General features: G+C 38.5%; 1 protein-coding gene across 21 annotated transcripts in view; it reads right to left on the reverse strand.

The window, feature by feature from the left end:
• The window catches only part of PTPRD (protein tyrosine phosphatase receptor type D), a 1,298,969-nt gene that overhangs the window by 427,586 nt on the left and 843,910 nt on the right, over positions 1-27,473 (reverse strand). The window lies entirely within an intron of this gene.

The raw sequence follows: 27,473 nt of genomic DNA on the forward strand, positions 1-27,473 counted from the left end.
ATTTCAACAGTTTAAATTCTTTTCCTTTTTAATTTCATTGGCTATTCTTTGATTCTTATTTTGTGTAAATGAATACAAATGTATTATCATTGTGAGCAATATATCAAGAAATATATTGCTCACAATGATATTGCAATTTTTTTTCCTCTTGATCACACAGCATTTCTAAAAATGCCTAAGAAATTTCTCAGCACAGCTTCCTCTGCAATTCACTGAGTACTGATAAACTTCTGTGTCCTTTTGGTATATATATCTTAGTATTCCTGCTATTATTTCTGTCTCTTGTCTGATGTTTTTTCTTTCTACATCATTTTTAACCCAGATAGTAAGACTCAAACATATTTTATGTTTGTAAGTCAACAATATTTTCTTGGCTTCCTTATTAATAAAGCTTAGCATATTATTTGAGGGTTTTATATGCCCATGATGGCAGAAGAGTTTATTCACTTAAAAATGTATTAGACTAATACTGTGAAAATGCTCAATATTTACAGTGTTTTACATACTTATCATACTATGCTAATTAATAGAGATTTAAATCCAGGCAGTCTGGTTCACTAATTTGCCATGATAGTAATAGTAATTTATTATTTATGCAAAGACAGTATGCTTAATCTTTGTAAGGTGTGTTAAAAAATCCTGAAGAGTTTGTTAAGCCAAATGCATGTGGAAAGAAGGCAATTAAAGGATTTGAATGCCTTTGTGAGAACTTTCAGTAGTTTGCCTACTGTCTAAAAAGCTGCAGAGGATAAATTCAATCTTAAGAATTTCAAAATTATCTCTGACTCTGATGTTGTTAAAAGTATAATCTCAATAAATACTCTTCCAGGAAATGGTTGAGTGGAAGCTCTGCTCTTGGGAGTCAAGATGCGTTCCTTGCATATTCCCAAGATGTACTGAAAGCATTATTTCAAAATTATGTGCTTTTCCCATCAAAACAGAAAATAATGATCTCCCCTTTTGTTCTTTTTACTGTTTCTTCATTTTTTTAAAATATAATATGTGCATGTTTTTGTGTGGAGGAACTGTAATAAATTACTATGTGGGAAACATTGCTTGTGTGGGATAGATAAGAAATAGGTACACTCATGTAGGAAGGAACAGATAAATTCTCTTTATCAGTGTTTATCCTTGACTGTGTTCAAGTTTTCCTGGTCTCTGTAGTGGTCTTGCTGTAGTAAAATTGATCTTTTAGATATACACAGTCTTTTTGTTACTGTTACTCTTACATGATGCTAAATCAGAATGGCCCATCTGAACAAATGCTCAGACATTCACAGGATGATGAATGGTGGTGTCAAGAACATACAGTGACCTCTGAACATGAGAGAAAAGAATTCTCAGCAGAAATATGTTGATTAGAGATGTTTCATTCTGTAAGGTAAACAGGTATGTAGACAAACTATTATCAATAACTGCTGGTGTTCATACATATAGAATAAACTTTGTCTGTGCAAATAATTCCAAACCAAAAAATAAAGAAAATAAAGAAATAAAATATATAACTGAGTGATAGGAATTAAAATATTCAGTATTTATTATAAATGTAATTTTGAACAGTTTGCTCTAAATGAAGCAACCAATAAACCAAAAACCATTGTTTAGAGAAAACTATAATGAAATTTCAACAGATTTATAACTTGGGAATTCACAGTGTTTGACAGTGTGTATCTATAGTATGGCATAATGACAGCTTCAGCTATACTCAAAATTTTGTTGTTTCCAGGAATGATACTGAATGTGTTTCTAAACAGCATATTATGTTCACTTCATGTGAGTGACTGAGGATGAATGATATGAATGATTTTGTATAATGCATATTGAAATAAATATCACTCATGGGGCATAACTGCAAATGTGGAGGTAGAATCAGAATATCCTTCACACTATAGACTTCTAAAAAAACTATCATAAAAACAGTAGGGCTCTTGGATTCACACACAAATATACATGTGCTCAGAACACACATTAACTTCACATAAATAAATAAAGCAGGAAAATAAACAAATTTAAAATAATCTTTAGTCTCAGATCATGACTCTCTCTCCAGGACTGTTTCTAGAGCTGGTTGAATTGATTTGCCAAGAGTGTAGGGAATTGTACGCAGATAAGCAAGGAGAATGGGAAATATAATAGTACAAGTTTAAAATGGATTTATAGATTATTGTTTGACTTCAAAGGCAAGGAAAAGTAGAGATAATTTCCCTAAAACATTCCAAAGGTTTCCCCTTTGATCATTTTCTTCTTGAAATAAAAGGTGTGTACTTTTCCTCTACAAGCAAGGTACACAGGTTAAGCACTAACAGAACATAAAGAAAATATTCGTTATACTCAGGTTTCCTGGACAAACGATTTTCTCCTCTACACGCACATCTTCCCATATGTGAACATCTCATGGAAGACTTTAATGCAAAGCTGATAACTACAAATTTCCACATTTGTTGAAGAGAAGGAATGGAAAGGGATGAAATAATCTAGAAGCAGTAATGGACAACATTCAAATACTGTGTATGACTGTTAGAATAGAACAGAATAGAATAGAACAGAACAGAATAGAATAGAACAGAATAGAATAGGATAGAATAGAATAGAATACACTATTTCAGTTGGAAAGGACCTACAATGACCATCTAGTCCAACTACCTGATCATTTCAGGGCTGACCAAAAGTTAAAACATATTATTAAAGGCATTGTCCAAATGCCTCTTGAACACTGACAGGCTTGGGGCTTTAACCATCCCTCTCAGTGTTTGACCACCCTCTTGGTAAAGAAATGTTTCCTAATGTCCAGTCTGAACCTCCCTTGATGCAGCTTTGAACCATTCCCACAGGTCCCATCACTGGATTCCAGGGAGAAGAGGTCAGAACCCCCCTCTCCACTCCCCTCCTCAAGAAACTGTAGAGAGCAATGACGTCACTCAGCCTTCTTTTCTCAAACTAGACAAGCCCAAAGTCCTTAGATGTTCCTCACAGGACATGCCTTCCAGCTCTTTCACCAGCTTTCTTGCCCTCCTCCAGGCACATTCAAGGACCTTCACATCCTTCTTAAATTGTGGGGCCCAGAACTGCAGACAATACTCAAGGTGGGGCTGCACCAGCACTAAACACAGTGGGATAATCACCTCTTTTGACCAGCTGGTTATACTGTGTTTGATGCACCCCAGGATGGGGTTTGCCCTCTTGGCTGCCAGGGCACACTGCTGACTCATGTTGAGCCTGCTGTCAGCCAGTACCTCCAGATCCCTTTCTGCAGGGCTGATCTCCAGCCACTCCTCTCCTAGTTTATACTTGTGCCTGGCATTACCCTGTGCCAGGTGCAGAATCCAGCATTTGAACTTGTTAAATTTCATCCCATTAATCATTGCCCAATGCTCCAATCTATCTAGATCCCTCTGCAAAGCCTCTTGTCTCTTAAGAGAATCAAGAGCACATCCCAGTTAGGTATCATCAGCAAACTCGCTAATGGTGCATTCAACTTCTGCATCCAGATCATTGATAAATGTTAACAAACCGATTGAATAACTAATGAAAAATGAAGAATCACATACACCACTGAAATCACAGCTTCTCCAAGCTCAGAACTTCTGAAAATAAGCTACATGTTTAGATGCTTGAGTATGAATTTATGGGCTTGATTTTGCCTTTTTGTCTATGAATACAAATAGGAATAAAGCAGTATTCTGTTCATTAAAACACACAGGGTGGACTCCAGAAGTAGGTAAAACAATAGAAATGTGTCTTTTTGGATGCCTATCACAGACAGAAGCAGGGGTCTCTCAAAGTCAAATCTGAGCTCGGTCTGCATTGGTGGGCACTGGGCTGCTTGACAGGCTGTAGATCAGACCTGAGAGGGACTCAGGTTCACACCAACAGTAACACAGCACTACACCCTCATTATGACTTTTTAGTAGTCACCTTAAGATAAGATTTGTAAAGGCATTATTTAGTCAGTAAGATATTTTGAAAAGATTTCTTTGATGGTCTTTGTCCCTTCCTGTCTACACAGTCTAATGAAAGTAAACATTAAATGCTGTAAGTCTTGTGTGGCAAAGTTCACTGTTGTAGGAATTTTTTTCTCCCTCAGTCCACAATTTTCAGTCCCTAACAGAGTGCAATTTCCCTTTACACAAATGTTTTTTTATCATGCTACAGCAACATAAAGAATTCCCTGGGGTATATGAGAGACAGCTTTAAGTGGCTTATATTCTAACTTGTCAAGAAGGAGCATGTGGGGAGGAAAAGAAATAGGAAAGTGACAAAGTGTGTTCACACAGGCCATGGGACAGAACCTTGAATGCCTTATGTCTGTTCCCTCTTAAATCCAGATAATTCTTTCCCGAGACAGGAGGAATTCATAGTGTTTTACCTGTGGAAATCTCATCCTAAGCCACCCTGGAGGACACAGGAGGACACATTACTTTTTCTCTACCTGGTCCATTTTTAGGGTATTAGAAATCTTAATGAAATGTTAATGCTTAAATGTGGACCTTGATTTTGCAAATACTCCTTGCAAATGCAAACTGTCCACACCAACGTATGTGAGTGAAGACAAGTATGTGTGTAGGCACTAGCAGAATCAAAACATTTTTTTCACTTACCAATCCATTTGTAGGTAAAAAGACTAGATTACTCAGCATTGGGTTTTTGGCCTGTTTCTTTGTTAAACTTACTCCTATTAAGCTTTGAAATTGTCCTGTTGACAGAAAAAATTAAAAAAAAAACAAACCTCAATTTAAAAAAAAATTACTACTTAGTCTAAAATATGCCAATTGTTCTTTCAGCTGTGTCGTGGTTTAACCCCAGCCAGCAACTAAGCACCACGCAGCCGCTCACTCACTCCCCCCCCATCCAGTGGGATGGGGGAGAAAATCAGGAAAAGAAGTAAAACTCCTGGGTTGAGATAAGAACGATTTAATAGAACAGAAAAGAAGAGACTAATAATGATAATGATAACACTAATAAAATGACAACAGTAGTAATAAAAGGATTGGAATGTACAAATGATGCTCAGGGCAATTGCTCACCACCCGCCGACCGACACCCAGCCAGTCCCTGAGCGGCGAATCCCCCCCCCCCCCACTTCCCAGTTCCTAAACTAGATGGGACGTCACATGGTATGGAATACGCTGTTGGCCAGTTTGGGTCAGGTGCCCTGGCTGGGCATGAGAAGCTGAAAAATCCTTGACTCTAGTCTAAACACTACTGAGCAACAACTGAAAACATCAGTGTTATCAACATTCTTCACATACTGAACTCAAAACATAGCACTGTACCAGCTACTAGGAAGACAGCTAACTACATCCCAGCTGAAACCAGGACAAGCTGCAAGATTTGTTTGCTTTTGGTGATGTCTTGAAGAGTCAGAAATTAATTTTCATGGCTCTCCGGAAGGTTTGGTTAACTCAGAGTTGAGGATATTTGCCATAGCAGTGGAAGGGGAAGGCTACATTTAAGTAATTTGTATCATTTTCCACCTCTGGATGAACAGAACATCACAATTTCCAATATCTGGTGAACATAACCTTTCCAAGTAAAGAGAGGTACAAAATCAGAACCCCAAATGCTGGTTTAATTTGGATGATGCATGACATCTGTACGTAACTAGCTGGCCTCTGAAAACATTTGAAATGTAGTTTCCTTATTTGCAGTGTCAGGTATGCAGCAATATAAAAAAAAAATGCTCATTGCTGTGAAAAGAAAAAGCAAAAGAGCATAGACATCTGACTGGAAATACACTGCACAAGCAGTGCATCAAAATTACTTTCTGAAAGACTGTTTATTGGTACTGTATGAGTTCATGTATATGTACGTAGGTATGTTTTTCTCACCAGAGAGTAGGACATTTCTTTTTACAGAGAATTTTCTTGTCCTGTGTATGACACAAACATGCTTAAGGGAGTAAAAACCTGATATGGGATCTCAGTTCTCCAAGACAGCTTGCATAAAATTTCTCAAACAGAAATATAGTAGCACAGGAGTAACTACAGGACATGTTTTATTCATATACAGCAAATCTGATTAAAACAACAAAAAAATCACTGATTGCATATTAAGTTTTAAACTATTCAGAATACCATCTAATTAATACTGCTCATGGGCTTAGAAGACAATATGTAAGACATAGGAAAGAGGGAAAAAACAACTGAGTGCAAAAAACAAATCTTGTAGCAGCAGAACAGAAAATATGGTGAACTTGTCATCATGAACTTTTGGTAAAATTTTATAATTAGCTTATAACTTGTCTATGAAACACTCTTGACAATCTTAAAAACCTTTAGAATTGCAGCAATATTCCTTAGAATTCATTTAGTTTTGATTACTATTAAAATCTTTCCAGGAAATGAAGCTATTAGGCAATACTTCAAGTTTTGTTGGTTTTTTTTGTTTGTACTTTTTTTTTTTTTTTTTTTTATTCTTGAAGGATTTTTGAAGTAATGTAAAAGATAATAATATAATATTTCTGAAGTATATGTGAAGGTAATACGAGGATTCTAGAACTTACAGTGTTACACTGGAAAATATTAAAACACATAGTGAAGAATTCCCTGAGGATAACATTGAAATTATATTATACTAACCAAAGAAAGAATTTTTCATTACAGAAATACAAAGCTCAACTATTTAATTAAGTGGAACCAACTACAATGACATTTTAAACATCTAAATTCCCCATATCTGGCATAAAAACTTAATGTTTAAAGTCACTATGCAGGAGATATGTGAAGATAAACACTATGCTCACAGCTGGTTTTGATGGAAGAAACCATAGGAGGTATATATGGATTGCCACTTGGATTAGGCAGAATGAAGATCCTCACAGGAAATTAAACAGGCTACAGATTATGTAAAAATACTGCCAGGAACAAGGTAACAGGTATGAAGAGAAAAGGCAGTAGAAAATTCCCATTTTGCTTCTGAATAAAGACTCATACTCATTTTACCTGATACTAGGTACTGAGGTATGTAAGATGTAAAAGTAATTTTGAAGTTCTTTCATGAAGAATACAGAGGCAATGGTATGATATAGGGTATGGTACAGGGGCAAGGATGATAAAAGGACACAAACTGAAGCCCCATGTGTACAAGCCCACTGGAACTGGACCCCTCGGCTGACTGAACCAACACTGGATCCAGGACTGGTGAAATCCTTCTCTCTCTCTCTCTCCCCCCCTCCCTTTTCCTTTTCTGTAATCCCTATACCTCACCCCTTCAGGCATAATCCATTGACCAAGTTTGGGACTAGGAGTGAATCCAGATGCCCCTAGGATCCTCGCTGAGGAGGAGTCTAGAAAGCAAGGGGGTCTGCTCTGAACCTCGTGACTCAACAGGAGGGCTCTCCTGATTGTCTTCCTTGAACTGACTCCCAAATAAGCAAGGCCTGTAGTATATCTTTGGTGATGTATGGTTAGCACATGTTACACAGCTTACTGACACAGTTTCATGCCAATTTTGTTGTAAGCATACCAATTGTTGTGGTGAGCATGCCAGTCCTTGTTGTGAGCGAATAAAAGTTGAGTTTTGTGAGGTAGAGGATCCCTGGTGTCATTTCACCTTAATACTGACCTGGGAATCAGCAAGCCTGAGTCATTGTCCTGAGAAATTGGGACGTGACAATAATATCTCTCCTAGACTACTTGTATGGTTTCCCAAATGTCTGAAAATATTTTAACTTTTTAGTTCCAGTTTACTTTGAATTGTTAGAAGATACTATTGTGTGTTTATGTTAGTGTATGTTTACATACAAATACTCTTTGGTATATTTAATTGCATTGACACAGGAATTTCTTCTGTCTGACCGTGACAAAGAGTTGAAATTTCACCAACTCCTAGAATTGTTGGAATTCCCATGGAAAATAAGTTGCATTTTTAACAATACTTACTGTCTGATTGTTTTCTTGTATCTTTCGCTTTTATACTATGTTCTCAGAGTAAGGAGAAAATTGAATAGACTAGAAAGCTATAAAAAAGAAACAAGCTAATGACATAAACTTTGTGTTACTGACTCTTCCACTCATCTTTTTATGTGGTAAAATATCATGGCATTCTGTACTTTGACTTCAGTGGGACCTGCAAGTTTTTTTCTGAAAATAACTTCATTTTGTTGTTAAAAAGGGTTTAGTTAGGGTGGAAGGTTCATTTCTAGGAATCCATGCTTTCACATTTGACTAGAAATCTGTCTTGCAAACACATACATAGAAATACACACTTATTTGTAATTTATAACAAGTCTCCTTTTTTCAATCAAAACAACATGTGGAAAGTCAGCAAGCGCTGACAGATAAACAAAACTCAACTTAACTGAAAACCAACATCAGGTGAATGGCTTCTTCACTATGAAGAAAGGAGAATGATAAAATATTAATAGTGAATTTTTGTCTATATTGTTTCATCCTTAATATGTCAGACAATAAATCTCATTGGGCTTCACAAAAATTGCAGTTCTAATGATGAATTTTCAGGAAATAAAATTTCATAAGTTTCCTACTATATAAAACAGTATATTGAAGCTTTACTTGGAAAATTACCATCCTACAAGAAGTAACAGTATGATGTGCTACATGGAATAGCAGCAACTAACTTAGTATAGGGTGTAGCCAGTACTACCTCAGAATACTGGCTGGTAAAATAGCTGGCAAACAGAAAATAGTTAGGGGTTTAATTAATTATTTATTTATTTTTTAAATACTAATTTATTTATATTTATATTATATTTATAATTATTTATAATAATTTATTATTCTAGTGGTATATCTCTCATATTTAATATGTAGGGATGTGGTTAAGAAGTTATAATCATAGGCATTTCAATGTTGCTCTGTAAAAATACCTATCCAAGGCACAATATATTTTGATTGACTCTATAACAAAGATAAATGCAATTTAATTAATTAAAACCTGCCTGTATTTGACCAGCTGGCCAGCTAGCCACTTCCTAGCTTTATCACCCCATTTTTTTTTCTACAGCTTGCATACAGAAAGATGTGTGAAGTGTGCTGAGAAAGTTACCCCATGTGACTACTAAGTACCACAGAGATAGAGCAGTTTCCGGTGTCCTGATGATAAAAGAGAGAGCATCTGACCAGCTACCTCTATTTTATAATGTTCATGTTTCGACAAATACCACAAGCTAATAGCAGTGGTCTTCCCATTTCCCTCTATCCCTGCATTTGAAAAATTGGGAAAATGAGCTCTCCAAAGTCATAAAGGTCATATATACTGCTGTCAAATCAGTTGCAATAAAATTTCTCTGACATAAACTTCTCTAACAAAGTCATAGCACATTACATTTATATAAATAAATGCACACATAATCACACATTAATAACACAAAATCAAACCCCTGAGAAAATTAAAACCCTCATTCACCTCACTGGAAGAAGAGAAGTGAACAAGCATGGGTAAAGTTAATTATAATAGACAAAACCATGATTATAATAGACAAAACTATGTGACCATGTATTTTAGATGGAATTGATGTATCTGTTTCTGAGAAACTGCAATTGTGTATGCATGCACTGCAGAGATGCAGCCCAGGATGAGACACTGCCAAGATTCCAGTTGACTTCAGAGGATTTGGAGCAAGCTACTGTGTGGGAGAGCCATGACAGGGCATGCAGGAGAAAGACCAAGCTTCAATTCCCTTCCAACACTTCAGCATTTTTCACAGTCCTTGCATTTGAAGAAAAATGCTAAATATATAGGAAGTTGCAATAGGTGCATGTGATAAAGAAGAGTTCCTGTATTAAAGAAAACTCTCTACAAGCAGATCCTTTATGAATACTTTTTCTGTAAAAGGAGAAATGTTAATGTTAGAAAGTGCTAGCAATATTTAGTGTTCATCCATTCTCCATTGTTCTGTTTTGTTGTTTTTTTTCCAAAGCCCATAGTTTGTATCTTTCACATTCAATCATAGGTTTTTCAGTTGAGGAGTTTGTGGGAAGGAAACACCATATTAGACCCGAGTTATAATGAAGTGAGATTCTGGAGTTCAAACTGAAATATTACTTAAAATTTTATTATGAGGCTGTTGGATTTGATACACTCATTTATTTACCCTCTTTTACCCTGAAGTCTCATGTTGAGACCTTAACTAGGCAGTAAACCTCAACTCTCTTAAGAAAGGAAATACAGATTTATTAACGGGTGGATTTCTGTTATCATTTGATTTATGTGAACTTTCCTAGAAGTATTATAGTGATGGAATTTAGCCAGAATCTGGTGTCTTTAAATTACCTTTGGAGCCAAAGAGCACTCTAGGACCATTTTTAATCATAATACATATTTCTGCAGTGCCCAACATCAATTGATAAAGCATCTGACTTTGAGTTCTTCTGACTGAATTTGTTTTGCACAGAGGAATTTAAGAATTAAATTTCTCTTTAAAGGGAACAAAGATTTTAAAAAAAGTTAAAAGGGGAGAAGAAGACAGACAGGCCTGTAGTTTATAGTCCTTGATATATGCTTTTTACACTGCTGAATAAAAATTTTCCCTCAATTCCTTCTGTCCTACAACATCATCCCAGCATTTTCTATGAATATAGTTAAGTATCCTTTGTCAGAACGTCTTCAGTAATTTACCTCAGCAAAGCTTGACTTCTAGGAAGGTGTAAGATTTTCTTTGGGTCATCTGTTACAGTCTTAACAGGCTCTTTCAGTGGTAACTGAAAGAGCAAACTTTTGGGCACTCAGGTGGACACTTCCCCCCGCAAATGTCTGTACTGGAAGTATGTGCCCATTTCTTTTTCCCCAGCATTGTTATTTTTCCATAAAAGACATTGTCTCAGAAATTATGTTTTGTTTGTACTGTTAGGTCAAATAAAGCTACTGCATTCCTAGCTTATCTTTACACTTTGCTTAACCTCCCAGTCTTTCTTTTTTTTTTTCTAATTGTTTTCCTTGCTTGATGTTATTGTTCAATTCAACAATCTATTCTGATCACACTGTAAATCTCCTAGCCAATTTTTTTTTTTTTTTAACTTTTGGCAATTCCAGCAATGTCCATGGCTATGGTCTGTTCTCAAATTTACAGCTTGTTGTGGTTTAACCCCAGCCAGCAACTAAGCACCATGCAGCCACTCACTCACTCCCCCCCATCCAGTGGGATGGCGGAGAAAATTGGGAAAAAGAAGTAAAACTCCTGGGTTGAGATAAGAATGGTTTAATAGAACAGAAAAGAGGAAACTAATAATGATAACACTAATAAAATGACAACAGTAGTAATAAAAGGATTGAAATGTACAAATGATGCGCAGGCCAATTGCTCACCACCCGCCGACCGACACCCAGCCAGTCCCCGAGCGGCGACTCCCTGCCCCCACTTCCCAGTTCCTATACTAGATGGGACGTCACATGGTATGGAATACACCATTGGCCACTTTGGGTCAGCTGCCCTGGCTGTGTCCTGTGCCAGCTTCTTGTGCCCCTCCAGCTTTCTCCCTGGCTGGGCATAAGAAGCTGAAAAATCCTTGACTTTAGTCTAAACACTACTTAGCAACAACTGAAAACATCAGTGTTATCAACATTCTTCTCATACTGAACTCAAAACACAGCACTGTACCAGCTACTAGGAAGACAGTTAACTCTATGCCAGCTGAAACCAGGACACAGCTGCATTGTCTTTGGACAGCCCGTATTCACATATAAATTATAAACTGCATGCAATATGTTTTCTAGCTCCTAATCAGACTGCAATAAGAATGATGGAATGTAGGTAGGCAAATGTAGTTTTGGGGAGGATGTGTACAGGACTGACATTTCTTATTTAAGAAGGAGATTATAAGTTAAGCCTCTGGGGAGTGAACCATACTGTATGATGTTATTTTTTTTTAGAGAGTCTAAACCTTTTAGACTTGTACTACTTGTACAAGTACTACTTAGTAGTACTAAATTGTACTACTGATTTATTCTAATAAGTGATTCTCTGACCACAGTCAATATCCAGAATCCCTTAACATTCTGAAACAGTACACCTACAATGAAAGTGGTATGGTCTTCTTCCAGTGTATGTATTGTTTTGTAGGCAGTTGCTGTCTCATTTTTTGCTCTTTCGCTCAACATGTAACATTAAGATAATTCTATCACATGCCCTCTTTTGAATATGATAAAATCCCCAAGTATGGAGAAATAAAATTGGATGTTTCAAGTGTAGCTGATAGCAATGATCATCTCCTCTGCATTTTCAGCCCCACCATTGCATAAACCACATCTTCAGAGTTCAGCCCTGGCATGTTTTAGTAGAAGGCTGGTGGGTAAGTGTTGCTTACAAAGATGACGTAGCTCTATCCAAAGTGATACAGCATCAGATAGATGCATTGATAAGAAGCAAAAGAAAGGAAGTACATGCCCATTTGACCTGCTTTCCCATACCTAAGTAGATTAAAGATCTTGCATTTTTAAAAAAGTACTTAAGAGTATTTTGGTGTTATTTGAGAGCATACTTGTCTACACTGAGAACTGCAGCATAGAACTTAGGGAGAGATATCAGAGACAACTTCCAATCTGCTATCTCAGGTACCAAGAACAACCTTGCCATGACAGCAGAAGTTAAATATAGGCCAGAGAACCATTTCAGGTGACAGAATGCTATACTAAATTGTGAGAGATAGCATAGGTAAATGCAGTGTAACTCATCTGGGTGGTGGAAGCACAGCCAGAACAAAACGCAACACAGCCCTCATAGCAAGCCAAGAAGCAACATGAAGAGGTGGCTCACCAGAACTAAACTGGGTGATGCTACAACCATACTGTTGGCAGAAATCAAACTTGTTTGTGCTTGAAACTAGGTCAGGTCAGCAAAAACTTAAAGAAGGAAATCAGTGATCCTAGTATTTATATATCTTTAGCTTTCGCAGTGCACAAATAGGGTTTTAAAATGATATTATCCCTTGTCTGTTGGGTTCATTTGAAAACTCTAACCAGCAACATCAACTCAGATATTGTCAATACAGGTGGTTCTAGAAATGAAAAGAAGGGTCTTTATGAGGTGAATTACATTAAATATGTACTCAAATCAAGCAAAAGATTCAGTCTTGCTAATCATCTTTTATTGACTTGCTTTTACTAAATGGAGATAGTGAACTCCCTTATACAAGTCAGTTCTCTCCAGTGAAGGCTGCTAGTTGAAACTTTAATTTGGGAAAGCTCTTAATTACAACATTTATGTTAATTTTTGCTCATGACTTCATGTAAAACTGCAAACCCAAGTTGATTTCTTGATTTACTGAATTTCTAAAATAATATCCAAAATTGTTTAGGTATGGTTAACAATATTTTTAGAAGGTATAGTTAGTTCAAAAAGGAAAAAAAAAATTTGCTTATAAGGACTACATTGTTTAGCGCAAAATTAAACTTATCTTTCTTAGAAGTTAAAAGAGATTCTGAATTAAAAGTTACTGCCAAAAGGAAACCAAAGTGAAGCACCATGACATTTTCATAATTTTACTACCCCCCCCAAACACCTTTACCATTTATTAGCAAAAAATATTTTAGTCACTGCACTCATATTCTTCGGTTAAAAAGTAAAAAAATACAGTTTCTAATCTGATTCTGATTGTAAGAGCTTATTTGTAGGAACCTCTGTTTAGAAGTTAACTACTATCTTAGCAATAAATCAAGAAAAGTAAAATAGGAGAAGGAAACTTATGAAAATACAATTTTGGTTTTGTTTCCATTTCGTTCCATACAACACATTAAGAATGACCCTACTGAATGTATCTGGTGAACTAGTACTTAAGGTTCTTATTCTACTCAGTGATCAGCAACCCGTAACCGGACCATTTCTTTTTATAGGTTTGGGGTTTTAAGAAGTATGTTGTCATGTTGATGAATATAGAATAATCTACTATGTGTACATGTCAAAACAACTCTGCAGAAACATAGAAACTTGTTCTGAATGGGAAGTTTGCCCAGAGGATCACTTTGCTTTGGATCCCTGAATAGAATTTGCTTCTGAGACTCATGTATTTTACATGAATAGGTAGTTTCAGGAATGCTACATTAAATAAATTCTATTCATTTTTTTAGCATGTATTCCTTTTCTCTTTTGGTTATACCAAGAAAGTAATTTGGTGATTTTATGTTTTAAACATTATTCGCTCAGGAGTCATTTCCTATGGTCTTCAGAGCCTGAGAAGAAACTGGAAATGATGGGATTCTCAAGAAAACAAGTTTTGTGACCCAGTTCAACCTTTGTTTTCATGCAGTGCCACATTTCCGTGTTCTCCATGGACACAAGATATGCAGAATTGCCAGTAGCAGTATATTTTTTTTCTTGTTGTAATTCAGATATATTTGAAATGTACTTATAAGCACCTCAGAACTAAAGGGCAATTAAACAGCAGTGATAGGGTACCCTGGCACATAAAAGAGAAGAATATTTAGGTTATCAATATGTCAGAGTAAATGTGGCAGGGATACTGGGAGAACAATAAAGACACTGCAAATTATATTAAAATACACATATTTGTACCTCCATGAGGTAGTCCTGAAACATTGTGTCATAAAAACATCACATTTATATACCACAAAGAAGTCTGACTATTAGCCCATATTTTTGAACATTATGTACTATATGCCTCTATATTATCATATGCTCTACACACACAGAGGTAACATTATTGAAGTTATTTAAGAATATTCTGATAAGACTATTGATACAGTTACACAAACCTGTAACAGCTTTGGTGGATAAGATTTCAATATATTTCATAGTCGCTAAAAAATGTGGTTATAAAAACTGAAAATTACTTGCATTTTCCAAAGTTTTAAATCAAAAAGTGAAATAGATCTATGATGTATGCCTCTACTTCCACTGCCAACCCACCTTTTTGCCTTTCCCTGTAATGTGTCTCAGGGCCTATCCACCTCAAGCAGTACCATCAAACCCTTGCAGGGTATGTGGTGGCACTGTTGCTGTGCCTAAGGGTTATTAATATAAATTCTGTGTGCCATGGAATCTAAAGACCATAAAACTTAACTATGCTATGTATTAGCTAGTGGAAATGTCACCTCACTTTTGAAGAACAATTGTGTCAAATTAGTAACCTAAAAGCAGGAGTCTGCCTTCCAATTTTGCTAGAGTAGATAAACTTTTTTTTGCATTATGCAGTCTATAATCTATTGGCATTTACAGTTTTAGAGGATTAGCTAGTATTAAGAAATCTATCTTAAATTGCAGGGAGGAAAAGACATAGCAGTGGAAGTTAGAAGCTTGTTCTATTTATATTAGTTCACCTTTGTATTGCAGCAGGCACAGTGAATTATTTTTGCAACCCACGCTTTGCTGCTCACTTTTGTGGTGGTTCCACAGCACTTCTTTCAAACACACTCACCCCTGAACAGTAACATGGCGAGTGTATGCCTAGGCAAGTTATGCATGAAAGCCTGGTGGAGTGGTGGGTGCTTCCACAAAGTGCTGATGAGCCAGGGACAACTTTGTGATAGGTGACCAAAGCACGCCTGGTGGCAGAGCATTTTGCTGCTACTTCTGTCACATGACGAAGACCACAACATCACCTGTTGTTCAATGAGCATGTGACTGAGAAGAGTAGCAGCACACGACCTTCAAAATCCTCCTGGGGGCTGTGTAGTACACCTCTCAAGAAAGTTGAGTGCCAAAGGGTATGAAAGGATTCTTCACCTGTCCTGCTGGGTGATCTGCAGCTTGCAGATGCAATTTATCCAGCTGGGTTCCCCTGCCTGAAGATCCTTTTCCCCAAAGATCCTAAAGGGGTTAAGGGCTAATGAGAAGTAGGTGAATTGCTTTTGGTCACTGCTTACTCCAGGGTCATTTCAGCTCATCTCTTGTCATACTGGGCTTACTGATCATGCATTATACATCAGAGGTGCACAGCTAAATCCTTTTCCACTCCCCAGGAAATCTGTATTTCGCTGTCAGATGCCACCACCACAGCAATTCATCTATTCCCTTGCTTCTCTTGAGTGTGTCTAAAAAAAAAGAGCAGCTAAAAACAGGTTGCATGATTTTTTTCTCTCTGTGCAAGCTAGCTGCCAAACCGCACTCTTTTGTTATGAGGAGGAAATCAGGAGACATCTGTGTACGTGTACAATAAACTCCATGCTTTAGGAAGCCTTCAGTACACATGCAGAACAACCTTGCTCTTTGGGCACAATTGGTATATTGATAAGGAAGAAGGCTAGAGCATATGTCCTCCCCTGCTAATAAAAAGAACTATGTAGACTACCTAACAAAAAGCGCCAGGCAATGCTGATATGCTGCATCACAACTAGCATTTCTGCAGGGAGTTAAAAACAGGTGAGGGAAACAGTGATTAAAACAAATACCAGATGATAAACATAGGTTTCCCTTGTTGAAACTAAGATCACAATGATCCTGTAGGTAAGGAGAGGATTCAAGCATCTCCTTTTGGTAGTGTATGATCAAAACGTTCTAGAGTTTCCCAGCTTTAAAAGTTCACTATATCATGAAACATTAATGATACAGATGGAAGAAAAATCATTAAAAATTCTTATTCCATGCCTGTTATTGACATAAATAATCAACAGAAAAGATCACTTGACAGCATATTGAAAAGGGGCAATCACAGTTGTTATGTGTCAGATGAAGGGGAAAATATTCTGTTCTTTTCCCCATTTTCATTGTGTCTTTCTCAGTTTTCTTCACCACCTTTCCTAAAATATAATACAATATATTTCCATTAAAAAACCTGAGAAAAAAAATTTTATCCACTTTAACATAAGAATTCTCTTTTAATATCTCTTTATGTTAAAATAGGAAAGGCTTGCATTTGCTCGAACCCAAAGCTTGCAAACATTTACTTGCTTGTTTAACTCTACTGCTCTTAAACAGGGCTACAGATATTCATTAAGGCCATGAATCACTACAGCATCATGCTTTCACCTAATGAATGGTGCAAGAAAATTGAAAATTTAAAGCAAATTGTGTCCCATGTAGTTATGCATCTATCTCCACAATCTTAATTTAGAATATTTATATTGTAGAGTAAGGAAAACAAATTATGTGCATCCCACACATAAAGAGCAGAAGAGTACCTCAGTATTTTTTATATATAAGATTTCTCTAGTTGGTCAATTTGCTATAACAGTGATCCTGGAAAGCATGGAAATACAGCTCTGCAGGGAAAGAAGGAAGCCAGATGAGGTCAGAAAAGCTATTTTCTGGTGAATCTCATCTTTATTTCATCTCTTATCCATCCCCTTTAGTAAAGGTGATACATTATGTTCCAGTCCTTTTCTAAAATGGTACTAAAAAGCTTTTACACAAGATTTGGAACTGAAAACATTTATTTTTACATAACTAATGTGTTATTATAGAAAAACGTTCTGATCAGTTTTGCTTGTTACTCTTACTATGTCATAGAAACTACACAAATAAATGCATATGGATTTCATACTACAGTAATCATGCTCAGAACATGTACAGTATAAAACCCGTGACATGCAATTGAACTTTTGTACTCTCTCTTGCTGATGAAATGTAACTCTGTTTGCAGAAATAGCCATATCACAATATCTAAATCAGTAATAATAATTGTGTAATTAATGGCAATAGATTTTTCTATTAGCAGTAGTTTAAAAACTGTGTAGGGAATTATAACGTAAGTTCACCACCCTCAGGAAAAAGTGGACAAAGGTGAAAAAACTCATAAGGTTAAACAAGCTTGTAAAACACAAACTTCTGAAAGCCTGACATGGCTCTGAAGATTTCTGTCTACTTTCTATAATGTCCTCCTGAGCAAGACCAAGCAGTATGCCGAATGCAAGCTGAAACTGGTGAAGTATGGTACCTCTTCAGGAGAAAAAGACTGTCCTGGTTTTGGCTGGGACAGGGTTAATTTTCTTCCTAATAGCTGGTACAGTGCTGTAATTTGGATTTAGTGTGAGAATAATGTTCATAACACACTAATATTTTAGTTGTTGCTAAGTAGTATTTCTTCTATGTCAAGGATTTTTCAGTTTCCCATACTCTGCAAGCGAGGAGGTGCACAAGAAGTTGGGAGGGATCATGGCCAGGACAGCTGACGCAAACTAGCCAAAAGGATATTCCATACCATATGATGTCATGCCTAGTATATAACTAGGGGGAGTTGGCCAGGAGGGGCCAATCGCTGCTCAGGGACTGGCTGGGCATCAATCAGCGGATGGTGAGCAATTGCATTGTGCATCACTTGTCTTTCTTGGGTTTTATGTCTCTATCTTTTTGTTTTGTTCCTTTCCATCATCATTATTTTTTATTATTATTATTATATTTCATTTACTAAACAGTGCTTACCCCAACCCTTGAGTTTTACTTTTTTTTCCCCAGTTCTCCTCCCCATCCCACCGGGGCGAAGAGTGAGTGAACGGCTGCATGGTTCTTAGTTGCTGGCTGGGGTTAAACCATGATAAGGTCTTTATCTCATATTACATTTTTCAGTGTCAGTTTGGTCAGTCCAGGTTAGACTATATCCATGACATACACTTTTATGGTAACTGAAGTTAATGTCCTGAGAAAAAGAAGTTCCAATGTGACTTTTCTGATTCCTATCCTGAAAAAACATGATCTTTTCAGCTTTGGAGATGCTACTTGTAGTTGGAGTTCTCACTTTGATTTATATTCTCACCTATCACAGTGTTGGATCTGTCTGCAAAAGACAGAAAGGTTGTAGATATCTTCATTCATTTTTATACACTGTCCCAGGCTAAGAAGCAGTCTGAATCTTAACAGGTGTAGCCTACAACTATGTAAGAGTAAGATATCCCATTGCTGGATTGTTTTACCAGATCTTTGATAAACTTAGGCAAACTTTTAACTATTTGTAGATGAGAATTCCCTGTCTTTGATTTGTAAAGCACATTGTAAGATAAACATGCTTTCTACTTTGTTTTAAAGAAGAAGAAAAACACCCAAACCCACTGCTGTTCACTTGTATCTTGCTTGTGTTTCAGAGCAAGAGTCAAAGATTGGCAAGGGAACCTCTTGGTGTTAAGGGCATCTCTTTGACTGTTCTTATGGAAAATTAAGCAAGTTGGCTAAACTGTAAGGGTCAGAAGAAAAATATGTGTTCACCCATCATCAGGTTTTAAGACTTTAAGAACTTGGCAATCAGATTGTCCAAATATGCCATCTTCAGGCTAAGCCTGTAGGGGTTGAGCTGCTCTCTGCTGTGGACGACTAGGTCCTGGATATCAGTATGAAAAACAGAAAAGTTGCCTCACAGAAGTGCTCAGTGTCTCTTTGCTGGTCGCCAGGCTGCATGGGAGACAAAGTAGAGAAATGAGAGGTAGACCTGAGAGTGGTGAGATTGTGGTGGGAACAAACTGAAAGGCATAATTAGGACTGAAATTTGGTAGGAAAGAAGGGAGATACTGGGATGAGTGGCTGTGGTGGAGAGATTTAAATGTAAGACGAGAATAGAGGAGAGGAATTGAATAAAAAGCAGTAGAGAGAGGAACCAGGTACCTAAGAAAAGGACAAACTGAAAAGAATAAGAATAAAGAGAGTGTTCAAGAACAGAATTGCCTGTTATGACTATCTCCCAAGCAATTCCACAGTTGGGAGCAATTCAAGATTCATTAGTCTTGGCTTTTCTTTTTCTAAGGAAACCTGCCTGAAACCTCTGTCTTGCATGTCTCAGGATTTTGCTGTACCTGTGCAGGATTTACACAGCCAGACATAATAGGTGCTGTCCAGTAGGAAATGGAGGGATGTCACCAACATCACACTATTGTCCATTTCTCAGCTGTAAGCATCAGCTGGGAAAGATCTGTGATGAAGATCTTCAGAATTCCAGTCTTGCCAATATGATTCCACTTGGCATGCTGTTTTAAATACTTATTTTTAAATAATAATACTCCCCTGCCCCTCCCCTCACTACCTTTACCTTAAAAGAGCATTACAAAAAGTAGCAGGGTTGCCAGAATTAAAGTTTCAACCTCAATTTCTCCTCTTTACATTTTGTAGAATGGTAGTCTTTAATAACAGTAAGAGTAATAACTTTCCTCATTCCTTCTTGCCCGGCTTTTTGGAATAGATTACAAGAGAGAGTCCTTAGATGTTCAAAGAGAAGAGTAACAGAAAACACATAAAAATGAAGGAGAACAGCTTAAGAGGTAGCCAAAAAAATACAGAAACAAGCTTTCATATTAAAATATATATGAAAGCAACTGAATATCAAGCTCTGCAGTTCCTGGAGTTAGTTCTTACTGAAAATACTGAATCTAGAAAAAGTTGTGATGCTGTGTAATTAGGAATGTGCCCTCAGTCTAACCGGAAAAAAACAAAGCTTATTAGAATGTTTTCAGGACTGTCTGACAAACAAAGGCTTTATATGTTTATGTTTTTCCCTAAAGTGTTAATCATTTTTATTTTATACTGTCTCCTCAGACTGCTGAAATCTGAAGTTCATTTTCCTATGGGAAGTTATACTTTTAATGTCAAATGTAATTATGTATAAAGAAAAGAAGCCAAGAGAAAGTGTCTTTTCAGAGAACTAGGGCATGCAGACTGCTACTCCTCTTAACAGAAAGAAGTCCAATAAACAGGTACTTTGCCCAGCTGTGGAATACAGTCTGTGTATGTGTGTTTGAAGGCATATTTACTATGTCTTTAGTTAGTGGGGTTTTTTGGTTATCAGAAAATAGGCAGCACTTATGTGCAAAAATGACTATTCAGTTTTATAAATGAAATCTACCTAAGCAGTATTCCATGCCATAGTAAGATCTGATTCCAGTAATATTTTGGGACAATCAACCTTAGTTAAAAACAATAGATTTAAAATATGTAATCTCAATAAAACAATTATTAATACAATTTAATTCGCTGTAATCTTTAAGGCTAAAACTGGTCTTTTTATTCAAATGTCTAATTATATATGTCATGAAAGTATCTGATACATGCCTTTTCATCAATAGTACAGATCTTGTTTTTTTAATTTACATGATGATTTGCTCAAGAAGTGAGCAAAGGAGAATTCAAATGAATTATGATTTAATAAAAGTCAAGTTTAAAATGTATGCCTAGCCACTTATGCATCCAAAAGACCGGTTTGGGAAACTAGCTTCAGATAAATAATACAATACTTGCAGAGTCTTCCATGAAAGATTTACTTTAAGGAAACCACCAAGGAAATTAAATACTTTAAACTATGTTTAAGTACCGTGAAGGATCGGACAGACTGAAAAAACCCAACCAAAACCAAACCCTTGAAAACACGTAGTTAAGATTGTCCTTAACTAACCCTCCTGTTCATAGCAATGTGAGCTAGAGCATGTCTTCCTTAACATGAAACTCCTTGATTTTGTTAATTTAAGCCACATTCTTTCTCATGTTTACACAGAGTTTTGGGGTATGTAATATTTATATATGGACTCATTTCCCACATGCTCAGCAGTTTTCTGTAACAGCTGAAGCATTGTCAAGCTTTTACCTCTGTAAATGTTGGCTTTACTCTGTTTTGAGGGCATGGTACTGTGAAATATAAGTTTTTTGGGGCATTAAATTCATGTGCTATTTCATAATGCACATCCCTCTAATACATAATTTTGTTGTCTGAATCAAATGGTGGAAATGATCATGCTAATATAGTGTAGTAAGTTGGAACTATGCTGGTTCCATAGATCGTACATATGGCCCTCTTCATTGCTAGGGAAAGAAAAAAATATTTTCAAAGGTCTGCTTGAACAGACAGAAGATTGCCCGGGCCCATATTTAACAATCTCTGAAGATCCCAATTAAGAGTACAGAGAAAGTTCAAACTGTTTAGGCTATCTGTTTTGCATTTAGGACAAGGAAGAAAGAAGTGAAGAAAATGTTCAACTGGAACATAGTAGTTAATTCTTCAGAGACCTGTATATGCTCCACTGTAGATTTCAGTTTAGATCGCTCACCTTAATGGAGATAGAAAAAGAGCCATAAAAAATGCCTGGAAAACCAAAGACTTCAGCATACTCTCTGTTCAATAATTTTGAAAGACAGATTCATTAATTCAAACCAGAAACTTAATTCACTGCACAAACAAAGTGCAATTTAAGGAGAGGGGGAATGGTTTTAACCTAACCGTGCATTCAAAATTTTTGTTAGTCCATGGCACTAAGCTGTAGAAGAAAACAGGACACAAAATCTTAGAGCTGGAAATTCCTGTATCACAGGTCTGTGTTTTCTTGAGTATCACTGTAGCCACAGTTCCATAGAGTCACTTTGTCTCAGTCTCCTCCTTTTTAAAATTGTATTTCCACTCTGCGTGTTTCAATTCCATGTATAAGTATGGTAATAAGTGATTTGTGGATAATGTAAGAATCAGCCAAATAACTCTTACAGAGAATAGAGATAGTTTGGAATAGTCAATTTTCTTGACTGGCCTCTCTTATTACAGAGTCTGAGAGTCTTTATTTTTAATATGTTTATTCTACCTATTTCAAATGGTGGTATGTTTGCTATTATTCAGACTTTTCCTGTAGAAAGCCAACGCACAGATGACTTAAATTCACACTCTTCCTGCTTAGCAGAGTCATAGCTATAGCTGTTGAACCACTGGCTCCCATTCAGCATTAGATATGAATCTGAGTTCATGAACTTACCCATATTTCTGATTAGCCATACAACCAGTATTAGTCTCTGAGTATGGAGAATAAAGTGGCAGTAAAAATACAGGAGGCAGCAACCTTCATATGCCCACTATCCCACCTCAGAGTTCAGTAAAGACAAATTGACAGCAGATATCACAATCTGGGAGGGATGTCCAGCCTGAGCTATTGTGTGTGGTCCATGTCATCTGTGGGTCATAGATCCAGATACCTAGCTCTCAAAAGGTGGCCTCATGCAACAGGATTGCTCATAGGACATATATGCTTATTTGTTGCATGTCCCCCATCTTGCCAACATATCTGAGTTCTGCACCAAGGGGAAGGAACTTCTCCTTCATGTCCTGTAAGCCACTGTGGAGTACCACAGGAATTTTATCACTGTTGTCATCTAGTCCAAGTGGTCTGCCAGAGAGCATGATCCTAGCACTGCTCATGTGTCATTGCTGTGTAAAGCCAGTAGCACAACCATGTTGCTGGGAATGATTGGCAATCTATCCTGCTCCTTGATGGCCTGGCTGATGAATCTGAGCATGGAGCATGACGCTCTGGCTCATGAAGACTTGACTAGCACCAGGCATCCTTCAGGAACTACCACAGCAGCTGCAGAGCAGGGGTTGACTGTGCTTCTTGTTGCAGACAGTTCTTGCTGTAAGAACTGTATTTCCTGACCAGGATGCCATTTAGCTATTGGATACTGTGTGTTATCTAAAAAGTAGAAAACCATATTTATCTGCATATTGCAAGTGTCATCTCCATGACTCTCTGCATTTACAGCTTCAAGAACAGAAGGTTTTGTGTGGAAAGAAATATTAAGCAGGTCCTCATGAGGCAGTGGATAAAAAGAAAAAGGTGAAGGGCAATCAAAATGGCAGTTATAGTGAGCTCTGTGCCACAGTGCTGGGATACTCTTTGCACTTGTGTCAGACTGCATAGATGAGTGCAAAGCAGCACTCCTTTTTGTGCTGCCTGAGAACGAGAACCTGGGATCTCACAAAATGTTTTATTGACTTATTCAATCTTTCTCCACTTTTCTTTCCGGTTCAAGACAGCCCACATTTTGTCTGAATACTCTTCCTTGATCCTGTCATCTGGGGTTTAGATCTAAGGGCAGATACTTACAATTTGAAATAAAACCTATGACTTTAATACTTTTATTCTTTGTCTACCTGTAATGTCATCATAAATTATTAATTGCACTTGTTGCCTATTAATGTGGTTTGTGAGGGCTGTAGTAAAAGAATGAGCCATTTTGTTTGGTTAATTTGTTGATAAAAGTTCCCTAACTGATTATTGTTTTGCTGTTCTTTTATAGAAGAACTACTGCATCTGTGTCTGTACATACTTTCTTAAGCATGTGGCTATCTTGTCCAGGAAGAAAAATGGACTGCATTGCACTTTTCTGCATCGTAAGCAAGGATGTGATGAAGAAGAAAGAAATTACTTCAGTAGGAGGAAAGCACTGGTAAGGGAGAAATTATTTCTTTTCAGACAGCTTTGCTGAGAGGCAAAGGAAAGGGCTGAATGTTACTGGCATTAGAGGAAGAGAAAGTCACAACTGACATGGTGTCTGCTCCATGCCATTGTCTCCAGGGCTTTTGATTAAGAACTAAATGAAGAAGGAAAGAACCAAGAAAACTCATCAACAATACAACTTTCTGCAAAATATGTGGGCCAGGCATAATTCCTTACCAGCTTCTTCTCTGAAGGGGGGATGGATGAGGAGCTGACCGAGAGCCTATGGGTCAGGATTAAAGGAAGGGCAGGGACGGGTGACATTATAGTGAGGGTCCGCTACAGGCCACTTGACCAGGAAGATTGAGCAGATGAGGCCCTCTATAGGCAGATAGGAGCAGCCTCACGTTCACAAGCCCTGGTCCTCATGGGGGACCTCAACCACCCTGATATCTGTTGGAGGGACAACACAGCAGGGCAAACAGAGGAGGTTCCTGGAATGTGTTGATGACAATTTCCTTCTCCAAGTGACAGAGAAGCCAATGAGGAGAGGTGCTATGATGGACCTTGTTCTCACCAACAAGGAGGGGATGGTGGGGAATGTGAAGCTCAAGGGGCAGCCTTGGCTACAGTGACCATGAAAAGGTGGAGTCCAAGACCCTTAGGGCAGCAAGGAGGGCACACAGCAAGCTCGCTACCCTGGACTTCAGGAGAGCAGACTTTGGCCTCTTCAGGGATCTGCTTGGCAGATTACCATGGGATACAGCCCTGGAGGGAAGAGGGGCCCAAGAAAGCTGGTTAATCTTTAAGGATCACCCCCTCCAAGCTCAGGAGGGATGCATCCCAACAAAGAGGAAGTCAGGCAAAAATGCCACGAGGCCCTCATGGATGAACAAGGAGCTCCTGGACAAACTCAAGCACAAAAAAGAAGCCTACAGAGGGTGGAAGCAAGGACAGGTAGCCTGGGAGGAATACAGAGAAACTGTCCGAGCTGCCAGGGATCAGGTTAGGAAAGCTAAAGCCCTGATAGAATTAAATCCGGCAAGGGACATCAAGACCAACAAGAAAAGCTTCTACGGGTGTGTTGGTGATAAAAGAAAGACTAGGGAAAATGTGGGCCCTCTCTGGAAGGAATGGGAGACCTGGCTACCCGGGGCATGGAGAAGGCTGAGGTACTCAATGACTTTTTTGCTTCAGTCTTCACCGACAAGTGCTCCAGCCACACCGCCCAAGTCGCAGATGGCAAAGGCAGGGACTGGGAGAATGAAGAGCTGCCCACTGTAGGAGAAGGTCAGGTCTGAGACCATCTAAGGAACCTGAAGGTGCACAAGTCCATGGGACCTGATGAGATGCATCCACGGGTCCTAGGGGAACTGGCAGATGAAGTGGCTAAGCCACTATCTGTCATGTTTGAGAAGTCGTGGCAGTCTGGGGAAGTTCCCACTGCCTGGAAAAGGTGAAACGTAACCCCCATTTTTAAAAAGGGAAAAAGGAAGACCTGGGGAACTGCAGGCCAGTCAGTCTCACCTTGGTGCCCGGCAAGATCATGGAGCAGATCTTCCTGGAAACTGTGCTAAGGCACACGGAAAATAAGGAGGTGATTGGTGACAACCAGTGTGGCTTCACTAGGGGCAAATTGTGCCCGACAAATCTGGTGGCCTTCTATGCTGGGGTTGCAGCATTGGTGGATAAGGGAAGAGCAATGGTCTTCATCTACCTGGAGTTATATAAAGCATTTGATACTGCCCCGCACAACATCCTGGTCTCTAAACTGGTCAGACATGGATTTGACAGATGGACCGCTTGGTGGATAAGGAATTGGCTGGATGCTTACACTCAAAGAGTTGTGGTCAATGGCTTGAGGTCCAAGTAGAGAGCAGTGAAGAGTGGCTTTCCTCAGGGGTCGGTATTGGGACCGGCACTGTTTAACATCTTTGGCAGTGACATGGACAGTGGGATTGAGTGCACCCTCAGCAAGTTTGCTGACGACACCAAGCTGTGTGCTGCAGTTGACACGCTGGAGGGAAGGGATGCCATCCAGGGGGGACCTTGACAGTCTTGGGAGGTGGGCTTGTGAGAACCTCATGAAGTTCAACAAGGCCAAGTGCAAGGTCCTGCACATGGGTCGGGGCAATCTCAAGCACACATACAGGCTGGGCAATGAGTGAATCGAGAGCAGCCCTGTGGAGGAGGACTCAGGGGTATTAATGGATGAAAAACTGAATATGAGCCGGCAATGTGCACTCGCAGCCCAGAAAGACAATTGTATTCTGGGCTGCATCAAAAGAAGTGTGGCTAGCAGGTCGAGCGAGGTGCTTCTGCCACTCTGCTCAGCTCTTGTGAGATCTCACCTGGAGTACTGCATTCAGCTCTGGGGCCCCCAACATAAGAAAGACATGGACCTGCTCGAGTAAGTCCAGAGGAGGGCCACGAAGATGACTAGAGGTCTGGAGCACCTCTCCTGTGAAGACAGGCTGAGAGAGTTGGGGCCGTTCAGCCTGGAGAAGAGAAGGCTCTTATAGCAGCCTTCCAGGACCTAAAGGGGGCCTACAAGAAAGCCAGAGAAAGACTTCTTAGGTAGTGATAGGAGAAGGGGTAATGGCTTCAAACTGAAAGAGGGTAGATTTAGACTAGATGTAAGGAAGAAGTTCTTCACTGTGAAGGTGGTGAAGCACTGCAACAGGTTGCCCAGAGAGGTTATGGGTGCCCCATCCCTGGAAGTGTTCCAGGCCAGGTTGGATGAGGCTTTGAGTGACCTGGTCTAGTGGAAGGTGTCTCTGCCCATGGCAGGGGGGTTGGAACTAGATGATCTTTAGGGTCCCTTCCAGACCCAAACCATTCTATGATTCTATGAAGAAGGTTGTTCTGCGCAATTCACATAGGAATGTAAACTCCAATACAGAAACGCAGATGATAGCAAGTACTTCTGAAATCCTGTGAGAAATCCTATGACCTGACTCTTCTGGGTGTGCCTTGTCTAGGTCCTCTGTTTCACTCTTGCTATTGAACAAGAATCACTAATTACGTCAGATTGTCCTGGTTTCAGCTGGGATAGGGTTATTTGTCTTCCTAGTAGGTGGTACAGTGCTGTGTTTTTAGTTCAGTATGGGAAGAATGTTGATAACACTGATGTTTTCAGTTGTTGCTAAGTAGTGTTTAGACTAAAGTCAAGGATTTTTCAGCTTCTCAAGCCCGACCAGCGAGAAAGCTGGTGAGGCACAAGAAATTGGCACAGGACACAGCCAGGGCACCTGACCCGAAGTGGCCAACGGTGTATTCCATACCATGTGATGTCCCATCTAGTATATAAACTGGGGGAAGTGGGGGTGAGGGAAATCGCTGCTCGGGGACTAACTGGGTGTTGATCAGTGGGTGGTGAGCAATTGCACTGTGCATAATTTGTACATTCCAATCCTTTTATTATTACTGTTGTCATTTTATTAGTGTTATCATTATCA

This window comes from Haliaeetus albicilla, chromosome Z (assembly GCF_947461875.1).
Source record: "Haliaeetus albicilla chromosome Z, bHalAlb1.1, whole genome shotgun sequence".
In the NCBI taxonomy this organism is placed as follows: Eukaryota; Metazoa; Chordata; class Aves; order Accipitriformes; family Accipitridae; genus Haliaeetus; species Haliaeetus albicilla.